The following is a 24654-nucleotide window of genomic DNA, read 5'->3' on the forward strand; positions in this document are numbered from 1 at the left end:
CAATTTCACTTAGCACATGCAGCATGGGGAAAGTTATCAAGGAGCAGAGTGGTCACCTGTGCTTTTCAGGGCTGTTAAGCAAGGTCAGACACTCGAGTTGTTTCCACTCGGTTTGTCAGTCAGAGTTTCTGAGGGATTAATTGCCCCTGCACGCTCGCGTTCACTGTCTTTCCCAAACAGATCCATGGCGTCTCTGTTTCATTTAAGGTGTTCGCTAATCATTAGACGCAATTTTAATTTTGCAGTGTGGGTATTTTCTAAGCAATACTAATTATTTGATAACAACCGAGCACAAGGCAATTTGAAGGACCTACATTTAAATATGTGGGCTCATGCATTTTTAATTGAACATTATTGCAGCATTAGAAGCTGAATATGCAGCCAGGCTTTTCTCACATTTGTCCCAGCCTTAAGTGAAAGTGCCTTAAATTAAAAGGCTATAGAAATCAATATTAGTAGCTTCCATGAGAGAGCACATGCCTTCTTCACTGAGTCTCCTAATGCATCTCTCACTGCACGCTCTGCTCCTGTGTCTGAAAGCACTTAATGTGCAATAAGCAGCCGCCCACATCAGATGCTGCCAAATGATGGAGATGACTTGTCTGAATAAGCTTAAAAGTTTGATCTAACGCACAATAATGGATTATCTGGCTCTTTTTCTTTGTGAGATTGAAGCTTGTCGTAGGGGGAAGCGTCATCTAGACGTACTTTATGGAAGATGGCACCTTCGCAAATTCAAACACAATTTTTAGCTTTTTTAGAGATGCGATAAAAAGATTTCACTTTTAAGTAACTACAAAAATACCTTGCCATGTAAAATTATTTAAATCATCTTTTTTCTTAAAATTTAGCATCGTTATTCTGGCATGTAACTGTATATTATGATTTACAGAAGAACCAGTATGCTAAAATGCAGAACTAATGTGTGAAATATTAACCACATCCTTTCTGATTCTACATGTATGAAGAGGGTCAGTGGCTGCAAAGTGCTGCTGATCAAATGCACTTTATTAATTGATCACCAGGAAGTCCAAGCACCTCTTTAAAAGCAGGAGTCTTGTCAGTTTGCTGGTCTTCTTCTGTTAACACAGTGCTAAAGAGAAAAGACAAGCGGTGACCTTGAAGCATATTGTTTCTGCTCAAAACGATGATTTATAGATGAGAAATATCCGGTTTCAGTAACACATTTTCTAGGGGGATTTTATGGCAAGTAAAGTATATAAATAAACAGATTATAAAAAATATGTATTTAAATCTTTGATTAAAAATAAATTAGGATCCTCCATGAGGAGGTTTTATATTAGTTAAATGACTAAAAAGGTAAATTTTCAATAGTTGCACTGAACTATCTTTTTTATTGGCAAAACATCAAGAAAAGATAATTTGTAGCTTTCTTACCACAAACCTTATTACAGGCAAAACAAGAATCTGAGCAACCACAGGATTCTGAAGCCCCACAGAGTCCAAGAACAGCCATGCCAGGAATTAATGCCACCCAGCCATGAGGCAGAAAGGCCCACCACAAGTGCGCCTGAATCAGAGAACAGGAGAACAAGAAACAGAAGGTATCATGGCCGAAGCTTAGCCTTACCAGAAATAAAGCATTTGGAAGCCAGAAGTCTACATCCAGAACCCAGGAAGCCTGGTCTCCTTGTGGTAATGTTAAACTCATGCGACAGTTGGAAAAAACAAACCACTGTAGCAGAACGTTTGGAGTGAACTCAGACCACTGTTTTGCCCCACAAGTCAGCACACATTTTTTAACTAAAAACCGGGTTAAAAGCTGTTTTAGGAAGAAAATAAGACAAAAGAAATTTTGACTAAGAAGGCGTGTTGCCTGACAAACATGCAGACTCATTGAAGAAGACATTTTGTTATGGAGTCTCCTTTTTTATGTGTTGCCTTATCACCTAGGTTAAAGCCATGGTCATATACTTACACTGAATGGATTATTCCTGATGTTCACTCCACTCACCTACATTGCTCAATTCTGAGCTCAAACAAGGTCAAAACATCTGGTTTAAAAAACAACCCATTGGGCCCCAGTTTTCATGAATAGAATAAACATAAAATAGACCTCTAATATGAGACTGTACGGCCAAATCCCAATTGCTTCCCTGCTCTTTTGGCTTCTCCCTGCCCCTGCATATATCACTCCAAGCAGAGAGATATAGAAAAAAAGTGTCTGTTAATTCTGACCCAATGCTTACATTTAAGAGTCAACTTCTGTGCTTCAGAGCACACCCATGTGGAAAAATGTGTTTCTCTTTCGCACCACAGCACAATGCAGATCATCCTACCAGCAGAGAGATACCCAGCCCTAAGTCGCTATGGTCCCCCCTTAAAAAAAAACACTAAAAAAAACACTTCCGGACACCACTACAGCTTCAAATGCCCCTACAATTGGCGCATTGGGAAACAGCCAGAAGGGTAGGGAAGATATTCAGATTCCATCTACATGTTTGTAGCGTATTAAGAAATGTATCCTTTTTTCAACTTGCCTCTATTGGCTGTTTGTGGAACTTCAGCATTTAATCCTTTTTTAAATATGGGAACAGAAGGTGGGGGCTTGGTGACAGTACAGGGTAACTTAGTATTGACCAAGTTATGTAAAGGTAGAATGGTAAATCTCAAAGCTAAGAGAGGCTTCATTGTTTTCTTGTGTGAGTTTGGAAATGATCGCTTGCTTGATTCATAAATGTATTGTATTGTATAAATGTATTCATAAATGTATTGTATTGTATAAATGTATTCATAAATGTATTGTATTGTATAAATGTATTCATAAATGTATTGCCGGTACATTATTTATTTATTTTTTAGGGAAATCAGAGGCGATGATCAGGAGACTGAAATCTCTCTGAGTTGTTTGACACAGACAGACCCAGAGGTCATTTCCTTGAACAATTTGACACAGATTTTTTCATACCTGTCATTGCTGAGTTCTCTATCCTCTTTACAGTGCAGCTTCTTTCCCGTAAGCATTTCCTCCACTTCCATCAGTCCGAGGCTTCATCCTACACATAAACCCAAACTCTCAGGTTTATAAAAGGAGAACAGTAAATCTGCAGTGGCAGCCAGTGAAGCCGCGCAGGACTGCATTAAAATAACTCATTAAAAGTGTGACTCATACACACAGACTCTCCAGCTTGCGCAGGGTGGAGATAATTTGCGAGTAAATCCACGGCTATTGTCCGACAACGTACCCCTAATTGTCTTTGCACACACAGGAGCTGCACGCAAATCTTCTACAGCGCATGAGATCTCCCCTCAGTGTTTGAGTCAACCCTAAAAAATGGATGAGATCTTTGTCACTCAAATAGCTGAAGGTATCTTAAGTGCTGTCAGAGTACAGAAGAGGCCTACATGCATTATGAAACCCGATGGCTTCCTAAGCACCTCGGCTCTCTGCCGGTTTGACTGCACAAAACTGTCTAATAGAGTTGAGGAGATTGTAGTCTTTCTAGCATCATAAGATTCTATAATAATATCTAAAGTCGGGACCTAATTAATCTTAGATACATCACACGCTTACGGTCTCTTTGCACTGCCAAGTGCTCTTAATTCCACCCAATTGGGGGGCTAAGCAGTATTTTTGAGAGTATAGATTAGTCCCAGACATAGGATCTTTGAAGGGAACTGCTTGTTCTATTGTGATAGGAGATCAGCCCACCATGAACGGGAATGTGGACCGTAAGCTAATAACACTTTTTTGTTTGACTATCTGACTGGTTTGACTGGATAGCTAAAAAAAAAAAGCTTAATAGACAAGACAAAGTCTTTTTGGTCATGATGTGTAAAGCAGAACATGCATGATGTTCATTTTAATCTTCCAGTGGAAAGTTTTCCCAACTTAGCTTAGTGGTAGATACACATCTGTATGGATGAACCAAAAGCTACGGTATCACATATTTTAAAATTAGACGTATCTAAAAGTAATTTCAGCTGATTAGATTGCAGAGATCACTGACTTCTCATCACACCCAGCATTGTATGAAGCTGGTGGAAGCATGATCTCAGCACAACAGATGAACAAAGATATTTGTCTCCTTCCAATAAATATATTCAGGGCTATTATTATGCGTTTCCCAGTTTTGGCAAGATCTAGTACTGTCCTGATAAGACCAAGGTCATCTGTTAGGAACGTCTGAATAGGTAATGAGTGTAAGCTCCCAGCAGACTCAGCAGGAAGACTGGAGAGAGAAGTTAATAGTCGGTGTTCTGGTTTTAAAGTCTGTCTTCAGTCCAAGTTGAGTTCCCCACTGTCTGACAATGACTTCCAAAGAGGCTGTGTGTGTGAGACACACAGGAGCAGGACGACGGAAAGGAAGCGACAGAGCTGATAGTGAAAGACAGATTTAACAACAGAGAATAAGGGAGTGTTCACGTGGCACTGTCATCCATCCCTTTTTCCTAATAACTTTCAAATGTCCTCTCTGTAAGCCACAACTTTCACTCTTTATTTATTCATTCACCAGAAATTCAAATCACCCACACAGTTGCAGACTGGATCCGGAGTCGACTATGTTAGTTAAGTGAATTTCCCCAAGTGCCATTTCAGGTCTGCAGAAGAAGCCATCTTATCCACCGTTTGTGTCAGTCACAGCTGGCAATGACAAATTATTAAGGTGGATTTGACATGAAATGTTGGTCATGGTCACACTTTACCTTTTTTCCACCCATTAGTCTCTGAGAGCCATACTTGACAAGGAGCGCCATCATCCAGTATCAGCAGAGCTCTCTCCTCCCCCACAGATGCACCTTGGGCCTGCAGTGGTCTCCTCCTCTTCTTTGTTCGGCGCATCTGATGACAGCACTGATTAGCCTCACTCAGGGTCTTAATAAGACAAGTGGAAAACAGAGAGCCGGCGCAAGGTGAACACGGACACACAAACACAGCAGATCACCCGGCTGTAATCACTACATGCTCTTTCTGTGCTTACTTTGTTTCCTTACACTTAACCTGACCACGAGCCTGTCCTTAACCCTAATGAGGCCTGGAAAGTGTCCCTTCCTGTTAGTGATCTGTCTGCCTCAAACAACATTAACATCCCTACTACAGTCCTGACTGCACAAATAGCTTGCTTTAAAACACATCATTTATGTCATGTAAGGACACATTTTACAGGACTGGATGCTTTCTAAATTTTCCTTTCTTTGCAAAAAGTAACTCTGACCGGAACAGAAATAATGTGGTAAAGCTGCAAAAATGCAGTTAATCTAATTTTTAGATATTTTCGTTTAAACATGGTGTTTTATTTTTACAAAAAACAAAAGTTTCCTGAGATATTCTTTTTTAATGGAATTTATAAGAAACTTTTTTCACAGTCAGTGCTATTACTGTTTAAATGTAAGCATTTCGGCGCATGTAATGTGTAAGTTACCTGTTAATTGTAATGTTACGCCAGAAGAAAAGCAGTGCAGATCTATTCAATTGTATTCGGCACCTGTGTTGAAGCAGAATGGCAGGAAAAGCATTTAGCTGCTGTTGTTTTTGGTCAGGCGTGCATGTAGGTACAAGTAGATGTGCGCCTTCGGCTCCGTGCTGCTGTGTTTCTGCTGGGTGCACTTCTCCCAGTCATCTCCCCCACTGCCTCCTGGCGGATGCTCCTCACTCTGATATGTGTGTCCCAGCCCACCTGTTCAGCCCTCATTACTGTCAGGCCTGTGTTAATAAATATCCAGGTGTAGAGCACTCCTCTGTGCCTGTACTTCATCACAGAGGAGCTCAGTCTGCTGGTCGCCCCTCTCCTGTGCAGCAGGGCTGACAGGAACCATGATTACACTGTAAGCACTGTAGTTATTCACCTTCTGCCCAAACTCTGACACTGCACTCCATCTTAAGCACCGGCACACCAACAAGCACACACGCAGGTCTCACACACATCCTTATAGAGGCACACACACACACACTGACGAACAAATACTTATAGATATTTGGTCTTTCATACCCATTTCTTTTTCCCGTTCAGTGCACCAAGGAGTGCTGTCGGCATGTTGCCATATGCACTCTGTGAAAAAAAACTCCCGCAGCAATGTTTTGTAGCTACAAATTATTTTGTTGTGCTAGACCACAACACTAAGTAATTACTTGTGCAAAAAATCAGCACATACTGTTTTGACAGGAAGCATGACGGCCATGTGTAAGTTCCATGTAAGAAGTATATAATTTGTTTTATTTTTGTATCAAATTTCTGCTGGGACTTTGAGCAAAGTGTGAATCTCCACAGGCCAAAAGGCTTGGAAAAAAGCCTTTTCATGCTCCCTTTGACAAACTGAGGCAATATGTGTTGTGTCATGAAGTTTCAACTCTGTTGAACGTTTCATAAATCAACATCTTTTTAAAGTGAGGATTTTTTTTTCTGCTGACAGTGTGTCTTTGGTCACTTCCTTTTTTATGCTGACTTTTCATAAAACCCTTAATCTTTTTGTTTTAACAGAGCATCTTTACAGGCCAACATTACCTCTTTAACTGGAAATGCTGGACACAAATTTAGTCATTAATTGCCTACTAAGTCTCTGGACAAAAGAAAGAATTTAAATCATACATAATTTCAAATACATTATTAAAAATATGTCGTTAAACAAGAAGAATGATCTTGTCACTTCTCCTGTAACCCTTTTAACATATAAACTGCACCTTGAGCCTTAACAACTTAAAAAGGGTCCCTTTTTTCATCAACATATTTGACATTTTTCATTATAAATAATGGGAGCCTACAATGCATTGATAAACACCCATGTCTGTTGTTTTTTATTTATATATATCCGGGCCGGGAGCCTTTGTTGGTTAATTTTTTCCAGCTGTCTATATCTATCTATCTATCTATCTATCTATCTATCTATCTATCTATCTATCTATCTATCTATCTATAGATAGATAGATAGATCTATAGATCTATCTATCTATAGATCTATCTATAGATAGATAGATAGATCTATAGATCTATCTATCTATAGATAGATAGATAGATAGATAGATAGATAGATAGATAGATAGATAGATAGATAGATAGATAGATAGATAGATAGATAGATAGATAGATAGATAGATAGATAGATAGATAGATAGATAGATAGATAGATAGATAGATAGATAGATAGATAGATAGATAGATAGATAGATAGATAGATAGATAGATAGATAGATAGATAGATAGATAGATAGATAGATAGATAGATAGATAGATAGATAGATAGATAGATAGATAGATAGATAGATATACATATTGCAAGGCTAATTCACAAATTCTAAATTTATAGGTGTTAATACAGAAGCACCACTCTCAAAACACACTCAGCTCACAAAAGAAAGAAATATTCAATCAGTTTTTGTACTTTACTTTTATTATTATTTTGGTTTAGATAGGGAACTATTTGTTGTTACATGGTGTAGCGCTCTAAGTTATTGTGACAACACGCCATTAAGCCGGCCTCGACTGTAGCAGCAAAGGAAAGTGATATATAAATGCTGATCTTCACGATGGCATCAGTATTCAGAAAGTTCACCTCTTACCACTTTAGTCCAGATGATGAAGCAAAAGTTTGTTTTAAAGATGCAAGCACAGTGATATAAATAATTTAAGCTATGTCACCGGAACTTCTTTTTTAGGTGTGCATTGTCACTGTGGCTTATCACTTTTTAATCAACACCCAGCAGTTTTCACCCAGACCATGGTATAACTAAGGGTTAATGGCCAGGGAAGTGTGCATCATCAGAAATCAACACACGCCGTGGAAGCCTTAACCGTCCGACGCGAAGCGTGAATTCTGATAATGCACTCTTCGAAGGCCATTAAGCCACTTATACCATGGTCACAAAAAATAAATATTCAACCACTTTTTAGTACTTTATTCCTGTTACTTTTTCGGTTTGGATCACTTTTTTCACAAAAAGCGGACTATTTGTTGCGTACCTCGAGTGGAGCGGCAAAGGTAGTGATATATACGCTGATTTGCAAAATGTGTTAAATAAAGCATCAGTTCAGAGAGTAAGTTCACCGCTTGATTTTGTCCAGAAGATGAAGCTAAAGTTTGTTTTAAAGAAGCCAGCACAGGTATATAGAACATTTATGCTATGTGACCGGAACTTCTTTTTTAGTCATGCGATTATAGATGCTTCCACAAATTGATAAGAGAAATTTGTGGCTTCAGCATGCAGAACAAGTACAGTAGCTGTTTCTGTTTGTCTCGTCTTACCTGCTTTGAACAAGAAGAAAAAATACTTTATACCATGGTCCGGTTGAATACTCGATTCTGATTGGCTGCTGGGTATGCGTTAAAACCTGATAACCGCACGGTGAAAAAAGAAGTTCCGGTCGGCTAGCTTAAATGATTTGTATCACTGCGCCGGCTTCTGTAAAACAACCTTTTGCTTCATCATCGGGGCAAAAACAAGCGGTAAGCGATTAACTTTCCCTCTGAATTGATGCTTTATTCAACCCATCGGGACGATCAGCATATATATATCGCCGAATCTTAACTGCAGCGGTTGTGCTGCGCGACGCGGACTATATGTTACGTGATGCGGCGCGATGCGCCGCATCACGTAACATATAGTACGCTGTTTATGAGAAAAGTGATACAAATCGAAAAAAAAAACAAGAATTAAGGACTAAAACCTGGTTAATATGTATTGCTTTTGTAAGTGACCATGGTATAAGCGGGTTAATGGCCTTCGAAGTGTGCGGTTACTACTTTTTAACGCACTTCGCGGAAGCAACCGTCCTCCGCTTCGCGTCGGACGGTTCAGGCTTCCACGGCGTGCGTTAAAAAGTAGTAACCGCACACTTCGTCGGCCATTAACCCTTACGTAACAACTGACAAAAGTAATAAATGATGCTGGTATCAGGAACACTGCAAATGTAAATGTTAGGTGCTCCCACCAATGCATACTGCAAGCAAATAAGACAAAAAATGAAGGGTATATTAAACAAAGCAGATAAAAATGGTTTTGTTTTACATTTTGTTGTGTGAAAGTGGTAATTTCTAAAATATCATTTACTTCTCACCTGAAAGGTGTAAAGGCAAGCGTACAGGTATTTGTTGGCCCTTATCATTTGAATTCAAGGTAAAGTGACATTGGCAAGCAATGTATTCATTGCTTGCCAATGTCAAGAACTTGTATCAAGTAATTTTCAGGGAGCTAAAAAATGTGGTTTCAAAACCATAGGTTAAGAAAAACTAAACAAAAAAAACTTGCAGGGAATATTATTAAGACCCACTCTGATAAAAATGATATGGCATTTTTTCTTATGATGGATGATATATTTTTTAAAAAGTAAGGTCAAAATTGTGAAAATGAGTATTTTTTTATTCAAATTGTTGTGAATCAGGAGCGGAAAAAATGCAGTCTGAAAAAGCTTATGGCAGTGACTTAGGCGCTACAGTTGGCAGGTCACAAACTTTGTGTACGTCTTTGTTTTCCTCATCCGACCGGGCATCTGGATCAAAACTGTATAGCTGGATAGCTCCAAATTTGCTCACCGGTTTTGTTGCACCAGTAATGTGGTGTTTTAAGTGTCTTTAAGCTAGTGGGATAAAGTGCAAACAGAGGGATGCTGGGAAATGAGAGTGAGCATACTTTGTGCCAACAGTCTTGTCCACAACTCAGAGGTGAATTTCTGATGAACTCCTGCCGCTCTGTGAGAACTATATCCTAGAAAACGGCACAGTTGTTGTTGTTTTTTATTTTGGCACTAAATGGCGTAATAATAATAATTAAAAGACAATTGGGAACAGTTTTCCAATACTTTAAAATGTGATTAAAGTGAATCTTTAAGATCCCCAATGTACAGGCATTTCAAGCTTAAATGGTATTTGCAGAACTATTTCTCCTCTGGTCACACTGACCTTATGGCAGTAAGTATCCACCAGACCTACGTGAGGGTTCTTGTTTCTGCAACCGCAGTGGCCAAAGAAAGGACAGTGTATATGCAACCACTTGACTCTGAAGAAGCATTCAGGCAAAAAGTGGTTTAATGGACCGTCTTGAGTTTGAGCTTGAGCCGCATCATTCGGGTTTGATATCCATGTCTGGAAGAAAAGGGGGAATCAAGATGTCTTGAACAACCAGGGAAAAGGTTGGAAAATCTGGGGTGTGGAAGAAGAAGAGCAGCATGAGAGCAGGCCATCAGAATCCTTCTGTCTGCATCTTTGGATGCGAGAATTGTTTTGTCCTCAACTCTCTCTCTCTGTTGCTGGTGAGCCAAAGCTACACAAAGTTTGCTCCTACATTGTGTTTCTGAGCTTGTTTTACATCAGACACATTAATTATCATCCATGCATACAATTATGGTTTATTTCTTCAACAACAGCTAATTAAGAGAATACATTGTCAGTGTCCAAAGCCTTTCCTCTATTTGGTAGAGTGCCCTCCTCCCTCCCTCCTCTGTAATCAGTGCAAAAGGGAGACAGCACAAATTGGCGATTCTGGGTTAAAGTCAATTACTTAATATTCAGCAGAAAATCTTGCCTTTGAGCATAATTCTGTATTTTTTAACTTAGTTTAACCGACTAATTTAGTTTTATGAGATACAAATCGTAACTTATTCCAGAAAATATGTTTGCAAACTAGTCAGAACTGCTGAGTGAGAGCTCATAGAGCAGTCAAGTGCCTCTGACAGAGTATGTGAGAGTGAAGGAAGGCAACCTGTGATGGATGCTATGGCAGGTGCTAGGGTAAGAGTTGTCATCAGCATTCCCTGAGCCTCATGGAAGAGTGCCAGCTACATGGCTTTGATTGGGTGTACTGTGGCTGTGCTGTTTGCCACAGCACAGCTTTGATTAGTGCCTCCATGAAAATGTATGCCCTATGCTCAAAGAAAAACTGGAGGAGTAACTACCTGTCAGGAAATTCACAAACAAGGTTACTTAGAGCAAGAGCAACTGTATATTTTAAGTGTTCTATTCCACACCATTTCTTGTGTGCTGGGGTGTCAAATCTGTTTTGATACCCCACCCCACTGAACCCTGGGAAAAAGGGGCATTCTGATTAGGAGGAAGTTCCCAATAAGGAGGAGGTACAATGCCTAGGTCACCCCAACCCCCTTCACCCACGTACTCAGACACTCAGCTTTGCACCAGAGACACTGAATGACAAAGGCTGACTGCCAGATGCTGTGAATACCAAAAATCCCTGTGACACAAAATATATAAATTAATTAGAGTGCAGGTAAATAAATAAATAATGTATATGAGGAGCTAATTAAATGTGTTTATTCCTGTTATCATATGCTGCCCTCATTTCTAGCACTTGAAGTCATGAATCATTAAGTGGCTGCTAAATTGGTCTCTGGGGCTGTCTCAGTAGCAGGGGGCAGTCAGATCCTGTCTGGCAGGAGGCAGGTGTGCAGAGGACAGACGGATGGCCTGTGCTCCTGTAGTCCTCGGACAGTGGCGCCTGACAGAGGGGAAGCAGGCATCATGCTGGGAGGTGAGAGCCCGGTGGAAAGCCTGTAGCAGAGCGGCTGACAGGGCCGCCCGTCAATGGGGCGGCTCCACTTTGATTAATGAGGGCATTTGAAAGACAATTAGTGGGAGCAGATTTGCCTTCAACTGCCTTATCAATCAGAACACTTTTAATTCAGTGTGTAGCACCCTCTGCAGCAAAATGAGTGCGTAAGCATTGTGCATCATGGCAGGAGCAGCTTGCCAGTCAACAGGAGGTGGGCGAGTCTATGAAATACAAATTCAGTTTCTCCTAAGAGTTAAGAGACTTGGGGTAATAAAGTTGTTGAACATAAAAGTTGAGATAGCACTCATCAGGTGTGAAACCACATTCACACCGCCCTTATCAACTTGCGTTCAAGCAACCATTTTCAATGAAAAGTCTATGTAAACATCCGCATATGCGCATTTTGGGCTTCCACATTCAAAATTCTTACATTCGCGTGTCCCTATGCTAGTTTTTAAGTCTGTTTTCAGGCTCTATGTACAAAATGTGTGTCCACTGAATGCGCTTTGAAAGCGTAACCAGTTGAACTTTGACCAATTGGACTCGGATTTGGTAGTGACATATGGATGGCGTCCACTTCATTCACACAAATAACCATCATTTGAAAATTGATCATAAAGGAGAAATTATTAATTGTGGTTTGTCCCCGGACAAAATTATTTGACAGCAAGTCTGTCATTTAATAGACCTGTGAAAGAAATAGCCTGGAGCCAAATTTGCAATATTTGCACCACATTTTTGACATTTTACACCTCTTCCAAATGCACGTACATGCATTGTGTTGCCATAACCCAGTGGGAACACTATGCTAAACACAGATTTAAGAATGCACGTTTAACGCATTTCTCACAATCTTGAATGTACATCACATGCTCGGTGTGAACGTAACATAACACAGAAAATTCTCATATTATTCCTTCAACACTGGAGATCAGTGAGAACTGTGACTAAACGATAGATAACTCCTGAAGTGGCTAAACATTTTATTGGCATTTTAACCCTTGTGCTACCTTAGATGACCCCACCCTTGCATTGATGTTTTCTCCCTACCATGACAAAGGTGGATAAAGGTGGAAAGATTTCATGTAATCCATGGACACCAGTGAGGTTCACAAATCATTGAAGAAAAAAGGTTCAGAGCACTGTCTAGTGGGTCTAGATGACCCAACTCCCAATGTTAAAGTGCCTAGGATAGCACAAGGGTTAAAACAAACTCCTGCTCAGATTTGCTCTGTGTTTGATGGGCGCTGTGGCAATGACCCTTGTGGTCGGACTGGGCCTTGGTAAAAAATAAGCGAGCCAGACTTTTTCTTTTAGCTACAGTTTTTACGTTTCTGTTCAGGGTTATGTTGGGAGAACTGGGTGGGTGGAGGGACAAATCTAGTGAGGGAGGGGTCCCAACTGTTTGTGATTGTCCTGTGTTTTCTGTTATAATTATTTTTCCACATTTCATGACAATATTTATTTTCTTTTATGTACAGCGCTTTGTGTTGTCTGCTGATATGAAAGGCGCTATACAAATAAATAAAGTTTAAGTTTGAGATGTTGCCAGTGATGCCTAAATAACACACGCTCCGTGACATACCGTAACTTTCTGACCGTTAATGTGATCACCGCGAATCAGCTGATTCTATTGGGGAGAAAAATGGCTTCTCTTATCGGCTTTGCACCAATATGTAACACAATAGTAACTTAAAGATTTGCATAACTCTGCGAAGCCCCTTTTCTCCGCAACAGATTTTGCTGATTTATGTTGATAAACACTTCATTACTGTAAAGTATTGCATATCAGCACAAGGCTACTTTTTTCCACTTCAGAATCTACTGTAATAAGTTAATTGCAAACACAGTTGAAGGAAAGAATGCCAACATTAGAATGTCCGTTGTAAAAGGACCTCAGATTATAACAACACCATGTTCTCTGTGGTGAAAAGCATTCCTGGTAGTTTTATAAACTTTGGAGGGGGTTTTAGCTATATAAACTTTATAAACTATAACTTTATAAGCTATATAAACTATAAACTTTAAAGTCTACAAAGGTTGAAAATGCTGTTAGAAAAAGGGTTCACCAATGATTCTGGAAAATTGGTGTTTGTCCATGATCAATTCATTTGATGTTCTCCAGACACACATTGAAAGACAACTACTCTTCTTCTATCTGGTCAAAGGATCTTGTAGAGGTCAACAAGACTTTTTGTCATTATTTACCTTCAGGTACCACCCTCCAAATATTAATTCACATATTGGAATCACATCAACTTATAGTGATCCATAAGAGAAGGAATACAGATGATAGACATATAGATGTGTTGATTAAACATTTTGTACACAGAATATATTACAGTAATTTTTAAAGATCGCACCCAAGGCTAACATTTCCAACTTTGTTTCTGCTGTTTCATTTTCACTAGTTATACAATTTAAGATTAATTATCAAATCAATCAAACAAATCAAAAAGCGCTTCTCGTACTTGCACACCTCAAAGCGCTTTACAACTGAAACAAAAAAAGACCAAAAAATTTAATAAATAGATAGATGAAAAATAAAAAGAGAAAAACTCAGCCCACCCTTTACCCTCCCTCCAAACAATGACCCCACAACAGTCAACAATACTTATAAGAGTAAATTCTAAAAGAATATTAGAAACATTGCAACTAGAAAAACAATTCCAGCCTTTAAAGCCCATGTTAATGTTGAAAAAAACATTAAACATTAAATAGGCGATGTAAGCAGTGATAAGTAACTGGGTCTGGGAATCTTGTATCCTGTAGCCAGATCTGCTCGATGGCTTTCATCAAGCGTCTAAACCAATAAGTAATTATTGAGAATCTCCGAGCTGCAAGTCTTTGTAGCAACTTTTCATGTTTTTTTTAAGAACTCCAAAGGTCAACATTAAATGATGTCTTTTAAGCTTATCGCTGCTCAAAAGAAACACCTACAATTGATCTAAATCTTTAAGCCTTCGTTTCTTTTCATTTTTTTTTTTTTACTTGTCTGTCTTTTTGAAATCACATTTTTAGCAAAACCCAAGAAATTATGTAGAACTGCCGTTGTGCCTATGAGGCTAAAGGATGTGTTTCCGCAAAGCTATAAAGAAACAAGTAGGAAATGTCTCCATTGATTCTGGGCCTGAAAATAACATAGGGGCAATGGGCAAAAAGCAACAACAACAGCTCTGTCAGACAAAACATGAGGGGGAAAGAAATCAATAGGCTTCCTCAGCAGTGGGTCTTCCCTGGTCAGACTATACTCTGTGGGTTTGGCTGTGACCAGACAGGGCAAGGTAGAGGTTAGGAGGTGCTCACAACCCAGGTACATGTGTGTTGGGTTTTCACTGTGAAGGTTTATGGGTTTTAAACAAAAGGAAACATGAATTTGGTCTAGTATGTTGAAGAATAATTTTATTAGGACTAAAATTAGATTAAGTTACCTTGAGTGTATTTGTGCCCAGGCAGTCCGTGCTGGGTAAGCGTTGTAGACTGTAAGGTTTCATTCAAACCACGGCCCTACGGAGCGCTGAATGGAAAGGTTTAACAAATAAAAACGATCGGACAGTTTGGTCAGAGTTTTAAAATCTTGCTGCGTTTTTGTCACCTATATGGCAAAATGTATTACAAATGAATGTGCTTTATATGTCATTTGAAGCATGGTTATTTGAATTCTAAATACAAAATGCTAAATATTACTGCTTATTAAGAGCAAAAGTTATGTGTTAAATCTAAATATTAATGTAAATCTCAATGTTTGGGAAAAAAAACACCAATTTGGCCACTCTTACCAAAGAAGCCTTAAAAAGTCTGCCACACCCACACCATTGTGACATCACAGCCAAACATTTAAACGTATCATGTCAATGTATCATTTATTTTACCATTTCTTTGTAACATGTCTGTTTACTTTTATATTAGGTATGCTTTTAAATGACACATGTAGCACAGTTGTTTGTAGTAATGCTGATATTTTGCACATGTAGGTCACTTTATGGTTACCAGATAGGCAAGGCAAGTTTATTTGAACAGCACATTTCATGTACAGAGACAATTCAAAGTGCTTTACATAAAACAGTAATAGAAACAAACAAAAGAAAGATTAAGAGTAATCATTAAAATAAGAATTAAAGAAAGTTACAAAGAAAATACAGAAACCTGATACCTGAAGTTCAAATGATTTGAAAGAAAAGAGCAAACATGCATTCCAAAATAATTATTTTTAAAATATAAACAGATGGTGGGTGGCACAGTCACTGAAATATTCCTATTACTTTCAGCACCATTACCCTGTTGGCCAGAAATGACATGATTTCAAATCAGAACATTCTGGAACTGTGGAAACAGATGAGACCAACGCACCTGTAAATTATTGGAACACACCCAAAGCTCTCTTGTCATTTTTTAATAAAGAGGCCCTTACCTCATTCAAGCACAATTTTGTTTTCAAAAATGTAACACAGAATCCCAAAAATAAGAAAACACAATTTCAAAAAAGTTGAAACAAAAAAAAGAACGATTTTAGAAAACAAAAGTAATTTCCAGAAATCAAAATGATATGTTAAAAAACACGAAACACAGCAAGAAACCGACAAGGTCGGTACTGGCTTCATGCCAAATAACCTTTGGTTGAAATGATGGACAAACGTCATTATCCAATCATTTCATTTTGATTTCTGGAAATCACTGTTTTCTGAAATGTATCCTTTTTATTCCAATTCATTATTTTGTAACCGGGTTCTGGTTTATGGAATGTTGTTTTGATTTCTAAAATGTTATGTTATGTTTTTTTGTTTGGTTGTTTTTTTTGCATTGTTGATTGTTGTCGTGATTTTTGATATGTATTTGCATTGAGTAATTTGTTGATGGGATTGGCACTTTAGGCCCACCGTTCAAGGGGGAAAATAACTTTTTGCAAGCAGTATGTGTATTTCTGTAATGTAAATTTACACCAAGTTAAACTGAAAAAAAAAGAATTGCTTGAATAAACCACAACTACCAGTTATGCGGTTAACCCACCTGGCTTGAATTACTTTTATTTTTAAAGAGCCTCTAACAGGAAGTCAGGGTTGCCTCTGACAAAGAGGCAACCATGAGAGACAACTTTTTTCTGATTCTTTTGGAGATTTGTGAAAATGGGTTTTTTACATATAATTTAAAAAAAATGTAATTTATGATTTTTGTGATAAGAACAAAAATTCAATTTTTTTAAAATATTCGGTGTGACTAAAACCAAACTAATTGTGAACATTTGGCCCTTTCTGCTTTTTTCCTCCAGTTTTGGGGCAGTAAAGAATATTGTCCATGGGTCCCTGTTTCCCATTAGCCGTTTTATTTCACGGAAAATTTGCTTCCTGCTTGCAGTAATTGCTATGTAGGCACCTCCTGATGTGGGCATTAGGATCTTTTAATACAATCTGTTACACAGGTGAGAGTCCGCATATATTACCCTTTTAGAAGCATGATATTCGATTTCTATTCACAGCTTTTTCCCCCCAAACATGGAACAAAGTTAGACATTGTGGTTGATGTTATAAGCCAAATCCACGTGGGCCTATTACCTGCAAAGAGGTGAGAAAAGTCAGCTGTAAAGTTTCTAAAAATTTGAGATAAAAAAAATCTTCTTTCAGTGGTGGTTAAAAGAATTTTTCCTAAAAATCTATCAATTTTTCTATGTAATCATAGTAAAGTTTGCGTGATACTTTAATGAGGTAATAGCTAAAACCCCCGTCCAAAGCTTTTAGATTATATCTCTTTGGTTCGATTCCCACAAATCAGTTAGAAGTCAATTGTTTAGGATTCTGGACACGTGTGACACCAGAGCTGCAGCAAGTCTTCCTCCAGCAGAGGCCAAAAAGAAGTGCCATAATGATATTCATTTTCAAACAGAAGAACATTCTAATGGGCAATTAAGATGATCAAGCCTGCCAAGATACACGTGAGAAGCACAGTATTGGTGCCAGTGATTACGCGTCCTCCGCCCTTGCCTCCTTCCTGCTCCAGCTTGGGCTTTGTCTTATGTGTGTGCATAAGTAGCAAGGATGGGAAGAGAGAGAAGGCACCAAAAGCACCAAATAATTGAACTTTCCACATTATTTCTCACTAATATGTGCTGCCACTTGGTCTCATTAGTGGAATGATGTGCTCTGCCATTCTGGAATGAACTCTTTGCCCGAGTAATTAAGGCTCCTAAAGTTTCTAGTCCTTTGTTTAAAGAATTCGTCCTTGTGCTCTCTATGCCCCATCAGCTGCCTAATTAGCAGGGCCTTTGTGTGATTAAAAATTCTCACAGAGATTCCGTTGGATATTTTCTTCTGTTAATGAGTGTTTGTGGACAGCTGGGAACAGGCGCCGGTTCCCTCCTCGCAGGACCTCCTGTGCATTGGGCAGACCTCTGTCAGGGCCCAGGAGTGAGAGCTGTCGTTTTCGTAATGGGGATGGAAACTGGTCCAAACCTACCAAGGGCCCCGCAGGAGAAGAAATGCCTTGAAATATAAATGAAGATGAATATTCATATTTCTTCCACTTGAGTAGGAAAAAAAAGTGCTGAGTATTAATATACATGTATGTCAGTTAAAGTACCACTATAGTGAAAGCAGTTTCATTTGCTATGAACTTCAGGTTCTTTTTCTCCCTAAAGTTGGGGTCACCCTCTCTCTCCACTGAGAGTTTTACATTGAGGGCTTTTCTTTTGTTACAATTCTTCCACTTAGTGAGTATCTGAGAGAGAAGAAGAGAGCGAGGAACAGAAGGCCCTGAAAGAACCAGAAAGACATTTAATGATGCCCACTCGGAAGTAAGGTAAGCAGGGGTCAAATCCAAATGAAACGAATAAGTGAGTTATGTGTGCACTTGGAGGACAGCAGAAATCCACAGGGAGAAAAAGGAGAGACTGAATGAAAAAAAGGCCCAAAGAGGAGGAAGTATAGTCCACAGTGGTTCAGCTGCTTTGGACAGACGCCCTTCAGCTTTGAAGCCAATTGCCTGCTTCAGCTCCTGCTTCATTTGTCTCACACTGCCAAGCTGCCACAAAAAAGTAGGCTACTATTCATACACATGCAGAATATTTTAGTGATCAACTGAATCTTGTCTGTGTTCGCTGCTAAATTAAACATGCCATGACAACAAATGATGCTCATTTATATTGGAAAAAGCTTGTAGATGGTGCGTACAAACTACAATCAAGGAGCCACAAGCTCCCTGCTCCACTCCATTCTGATGCTTCCACTTACAGGCAAATAGATTCATCTTTGTCTTTGTTTTTTTCCGTCCGTGCAGGTTGGGGTTTTGCAGGGCTGTCAGCTAGAGGGAGAGTACACAAAGGGATCATGGTAGGGCAGGCTTACTCCACGTCAGCGACCCGCCCACAACTCAGAGGCAAATTTTTAAGGAACTGTGTTCTAGAAAACGACACAGTTTTTTTTTTATTTTGGCTAAAAAGAGCATAATCATGTTTAAAAGACCACTGGGAACAGTTTTACAATAGATCAAAAGCTGATCGCACTGGGCCTGTAAATTAGCAACAAATATCAATTACAAAGCGATGAAATACAACCATTTTTATTACGCACTTTAACCCTTTGATGCAGTGAGGGGCGGTGAAGTTGATGACAGGTGAGGCACTGACTTCTCTGGAGTCAGATTTACAATGAAAGAACTGAATATTTCACCATTCATCCAACAGCAGCTAACAGCATATAAAATACACACATGAACATATTTGTCCTACAGAAAATATTTCTTTTATAGCATGTATAGAACACTCTTCTTGTGTATAAATTATTCATATGTACTGAAAACAAATTAAAGTATACAGATGTGTTCAGCACACATTTGACCCTTAGTAACTATTTCTGGGTTTTTTTCAAATTTAAATTCTGGTGCTTTAATCTGTTATCAAATGTTGTCTGTGAAAATTATCACAAAAATAAAATAAATTATTTACTTAATTTTTTTCCCACTTACTCCCATTTTATTAAAAACAAAAAAATTGAAAAAAATGTTTGGCCTTACTTTTTGAGTCTGTCTGCCGATCCTTTTCCACAAAAAGCTCTATGATCTGTTGGAAAAGTCTTCCTTATTTTCCTTTAGTTTATATGAGTTTCTCCCTCTCTCAGACGTCCTCTGTCTGTTTCTACGGTACCAGTGTAGCTACAAAGCAGCTGTCAGCTCACGTCTGCCCCCTGCTGACGAGGCGTGCCTCACCCAAAGCCTTCTGTGGGCTTCCACCGCACGTCTCTGTTAACTTTGAGCCCTGCCGTCAGACATGAGGCACAGCGCTCCCGAGCCTCACCAAGGGTTTCCGCTGATCTGTGATCGCGCAACACACAAATTGGGCGATTTTAACCTCAGAAACTGTTGAAAACATGTTGAGTTGACTGAAAACGTATATTTAACACAGATCAGTGGAAAATAATATTTACTTAATTTACCTTTTTCTATTTTATCACGATTGTGACAGGTGAGGCAGAGCACGTCACTGCTTTGATGCCTGAATTTATTTCGAGCCATGTGAAAAAGAAAAAAGTTAATTTGTGTTTTGGCTTTCATGTAGATGCAAAATTAAGCTAAGTTTGGAGCAGAAGTGGATGCCTGTTTGTATCAATATGGTGTCAAAGGATTAAGGAGTTTTCACATGTGGAGCATCTTGTATAAATAAGTCAGGAATTCACTAGACTGAAGACATAATTCCTTCAGATGTTTGGATCTGCTTATGAAATTAAAAAAACCCTTTTGTTCAAAATTTTCAGGGAAATAAAAACTTTAGAATGTTAAAAGCTAATTCTTAATAACACAAACAGTTAGTCATATAGTATTTTAAGTCACAATCCATCAAATGACTTTTGCATAATAAAATTGATAGAAATTATTTAATTAGTATTCAGAGTGGATAGACTGATTAAATTGTTTGAAAAAATTGCAAATGAAAGGCACCATAACTGTACTGGTATTGTTTAAATCAATTCTCCTTATCACAATAGAAAGTCAAAATCCCATGACATCTGCATGTTTTTCAGTCTATAAAAGGCTCTTAAAGCTTTAAAACTCCCCTCTTCCTCTTAGCATTGATAAATGTGAGTACCTGGAGACCTCTCACAGGACCCATTCTATCGTTAAAGGTTGGGTCCTATTTAGATGGAGTTAAAATTTTCTCATTGCATAGAACTCTGGGTAATTTGTTTGTTTTTAATTAAAATCTAATGCAGCCTTCCCAGGACCTGGCAGCTTTGCAGCTCTGCCCAGTGACTGGGGGATATTTAATAAGCTGCAGCACCGAATGTTGTTTCATTAGGTGTGAAAAGGGCTGATAACTCAATAGCCAACAGCCAAGCATCCTCTCTGTGTCGGTTTCCTGCCTCTTTAATCTGTTTTTCATTCCGCCTGGCATGCTATAGCAGTAAAGGGAACTTCACAAAAAGAGAAAAAGGCATTCATCACCATCGGGCCCGCACCAAACCAAGGGGACAGAGCCAAGCAGTTTGGCTGGGAAAACAGATGATCAAACTGCAAGACACAATGCTGACAGCATTTCATACAAACTTAAAACGGCACATTTGCATGTAAATATACATTATTTAATCATTATTTTTTCCTTTTCAGGGTAAAAAAACAACACAAATCACTATTTTCTTCAACTATTTTTTTTTATTGAATTCTGTTAAAGTAACACACTGTTCTTTGATGTTTAGGGATTTCAGTGAATGGGACACACTGCATACAGTTTTCTTTCAAAAAAATAAAAAATACATGTAGTCCTTACTGTTTTTCTGTGGCTTAAGTAACACCTAAGCAGCAATATTTGTAAGAGGCTTGTATGTGACAACAGAAAAGGTCAGAACAGAAAAGAAAAAAAACAACACATAGCTATGACAAATGCTTTCTATACATAAATAAAAACTTAAACATGTGTAGGCATATAATGGCTGTATAGTAAATAAACAAATAATAAAAACAGTGGCATCAAGTACTGTATTTCAGTACAAAAATTATCACGACCAAACGCGGTTGTGCTGAAAGCTTTTTTTTATTGCAGTGCCGGCAACGGATCAGGTCATTTTTATGCAAGTGCTCACACCAAGTTCAGAGCCAAAACATGGTGCAACAGTTAATTTTACAAGCATTCCCCTTGAAGGTATTTATATAATTATGTTCTTATACACTTTGATTGTACAAGATTGGACAAAACTTACATTAAAGAACTTGTTGACAATTTGTGCCATTTGTGTCCACAAACATCACTTTATTTTAAAAAAAGGGTAAATTCAACTGTAGTGTTATGATAAGGACTCTGAAGCTTCTTTCAGAATAATCCAAACAATAATGAATAAACTTGCCTTACTACACTACTCGCGGTTACATGGGCGAAAGTATTCAGAATAAACACATGATCAGAATAAAAATGTGTCATGTAAACACGCCATTCAGAATACTCTACCCCGATCAGACTCATTCGGATCAAAATTTCATTCCGATTGAGATAGGTGGGTTATGCCAAAATAAAATTTGTTTTTTCCAGTCATGTCCAGACAAAATAAAGGCTGATTATTCCCATATATTCACGTGCTGCCAAGATGCACAGTGCGGCATTGACCGCATGGATTTTAACTACATCCACGGCTAAATAATGTTGTTTGCACATATTAACCTAATCTAAGAATAGAGCACTGGACGCACATATTTAGAAAATTCTGAGTGAACAGGCCCTTAATAATAATCAAATAAAACAATATTAAAACAATAATAAAAACACGTTTAGATCATCTCATCTCTTTTTCCGATATTATAGACAGTTCTACGCATGTCAAAAACAGTTATTCTGACTGAAAGTGTGGCGTATGTAAGCGTTTGTTATAATCAGATAAAGTTTTTCAGAAACCAGTACACAGTTTAATTCAAATCCGATTTTTGATCCGATCCAAGATATTTTGCACATGTAACTGCAGCTACTGTTAAAAAGTTTTGTATCTGAGATTGGGGAAAGGAAATAGATTTAAATTGGTTGACTAATAACCTATATTTTCAGCCAATGGACTTGGGTGGAGTAATTTGAATCATGTTAAATCCACCCAACTCAACAAAAAGCTTGAAAAGGACTTGGTGGGCGAGACAAAGAAATGGGTGTTTTCTATGATCTCTAATTAAGCTCATATTTAAGGTTTAATAAAATATTAAATTCAAAATGTTACCCCTAACAGTTGTCATAAATAGGGGATAAAGCAACATCAAAGATTGAAAATGCAATAAAAAGTAAAATTAAGCATATTTATAGTGTACAATAAATATGGTTGTTCTATTCAATCAAATGTACATCACTGTGTTTTCTTTTTTTTTTAGCTTAACCACAACTGCCTATGTGGCAAAATCTTCTTTCTCTTTCAGCTTTTCCCATCAGGGGTCGCCACAGCGAAACAACCTCTCTCCCGAGGATGAGCCGCATGGTTAACTTGGCAATGTTTTACGCCGGATGCCCTTCCTGACGCAACCCTCTCAATTTATTTGGGCTTGGGGACCGGCACAGAAGCAGAGAAGGGAATAGGGAGCAGCCCGGATTTGAACCCTGGTTACACGGACGAAAACCAGCACGAGCTAAACTGGCTCCTTGCCAATGTGGCCAAATATGGGCTGAAAATGAAACAGTATAAAAATGGGCTCAAAATACAGTTTTATCCAGGTAGCCCGCACAAAATAGCACAGTTGAAGACCCGTAGAGCAAAACTGTTTATGCACACTTTTTCTACAGGTGAGCCGCAGGTGTAGTGAACAAAGATAAAACATGCAAGGACAAAGTAAGGGTAAAATGAGTGAAATGCAGGCATATGTTATAGAAATCCCAATGCGGATTCTTCTGAGTGCTGTTCACTTGAAAAAAGCATGCTCCTTGCGTACCTCAAACAGATTAGCCTATTTGCGCTCATAAACAACCCGTATCTCGCCAATAAGGGCAATTGTGACTAATGTGACTATTGTATGTTGTAAGGACACCATACGACGGCATCATATATACATGTGTGTACAACTTATACAAGCCTCAAGAACATTTCACGATGCACTTGCCACACGCACGAAAATAGTACTTTTCTATTTTCAACAAGCCTCAGCGAACTGTAAGACACACCTGCGCTCCCCTTATGCACCTTGAACGAGGTGCTCCTCTCTATAACCCTCCATGGGCCCAGACAACACAAAGACAGGTCATCCCCTGTACAGGTGCATGTGACTATACCTTTAACTGAGTTTCCTGCATATATTCACCTGGTGAAGTTTGTGGCATTTAATAAGTACACAGATCTTGTTTAATGTTAAAAGTATGTTTCTTCCTCTTTCTTGTAAAAAAAAAAACAAAAAACGGCATCTCAGGTAAATGTATTGCAAACTCTTCCTCCACTGAGCGAACATCAGATTCCTGAGTTGCCATGAGAGATCTATAGCATACTTGAGTTCGCTCTGACTTCTTCAAGGAGGTCTTCTAAAACTCCTAAAGTAACAAGATGACAATTATGGCTTCACTTCCTGAACCACATCAAGCTAACTAATCCTTCCAGACAGAGGCTGCCCACTGATTTAGACTGTCATAATGTGTTCCATAAACGTTCCACTCTGAAGTGTTATGTGAAAAAAATGAGGAGGTGGTGTAAATGGTTCCTTCGTTAGAGCCCCTCCCTGTGTATGGAGAGTTTTAACAGGGCAAGATGGACGTGCTTGCTCACTGGCTCTGTTCCACCTGAGACGAAAGGCTATTTACATCCAGCAATGATGATGATGATGATGATGACGACGGCTGTGGGAGCTGGCATTATTTCCAAGCGACTGGGCTCCTCAGCTCACCATCATTTGACAGGCTTAAGGACGCTGGGAGCTCTGCAGACGTAGTGGCCATCACGCCTAATTGACCAATGGGGCTGTGCTTTAAGTGAAACAGAGCTGCAACAGCTGAGGAGAAAATGAATCTGCAGATGGACACCATTGCAGTGAGAAATCAAAGGTCACCACGTGATGAATGAGAAGCAGTATCGTTTTGTAGTTTCAGATCCAATATGTTTAATCTTTGGAAACTTTTGCAAACTGGACCAAGGGAATCGCTGCAAATTAAGAGGGAAAGTTTTTTATTTTCTGGTCTTCTTCATTTCTTTTTCACCAAGAGCTGATAAGTTGATCGCTGATAAGTTTTATTCATTACAACGAGTTAGCTAATTAAAAAGGGACTTTTATCT

The 24654-nt window shown here is 38.7% G+C and overlaps 1 long non-coding RNA gene across 1 annotated transcript; it reads right to left on the minus strand.

The window, feature by feature from the left end:
* Positions 1 to 1406: 1406 nt before the first annotated feature.
* LOC110017548 lies at positions 1407 to 19552 on the minus strand. Its single transcript, XR_002872963.1, has 7 exons — positions 19457 to 19552; positions 18676 to 18745; positions 5385 to 5447; positions 4669 to 4837; positions 3207 to 3288; positions 2930 to 3017; positions 1407 to 1531 (listed from the first exon to the last, which is right to left on the minus strand). It is a non-coding gene; the product is annotated as an uncharacterized LOC110017548 (long non-coding RNA).
* Positions 19553 to 24654: the final 5102 nt, after the last annotated feature.

This window comes from Oryzias latipes, chromosome 3 (assembly GCF_002234675.1).
Source record: "Oryzias latipes chromosome 3, ASM223467v1".
NCBI classification, from domain to species: Eukaryota; Metazoa; Chordata; class Actinopteri; order Beloniformes; family Adrianichthyidae; genus Oryzias; species Oryzias latipes.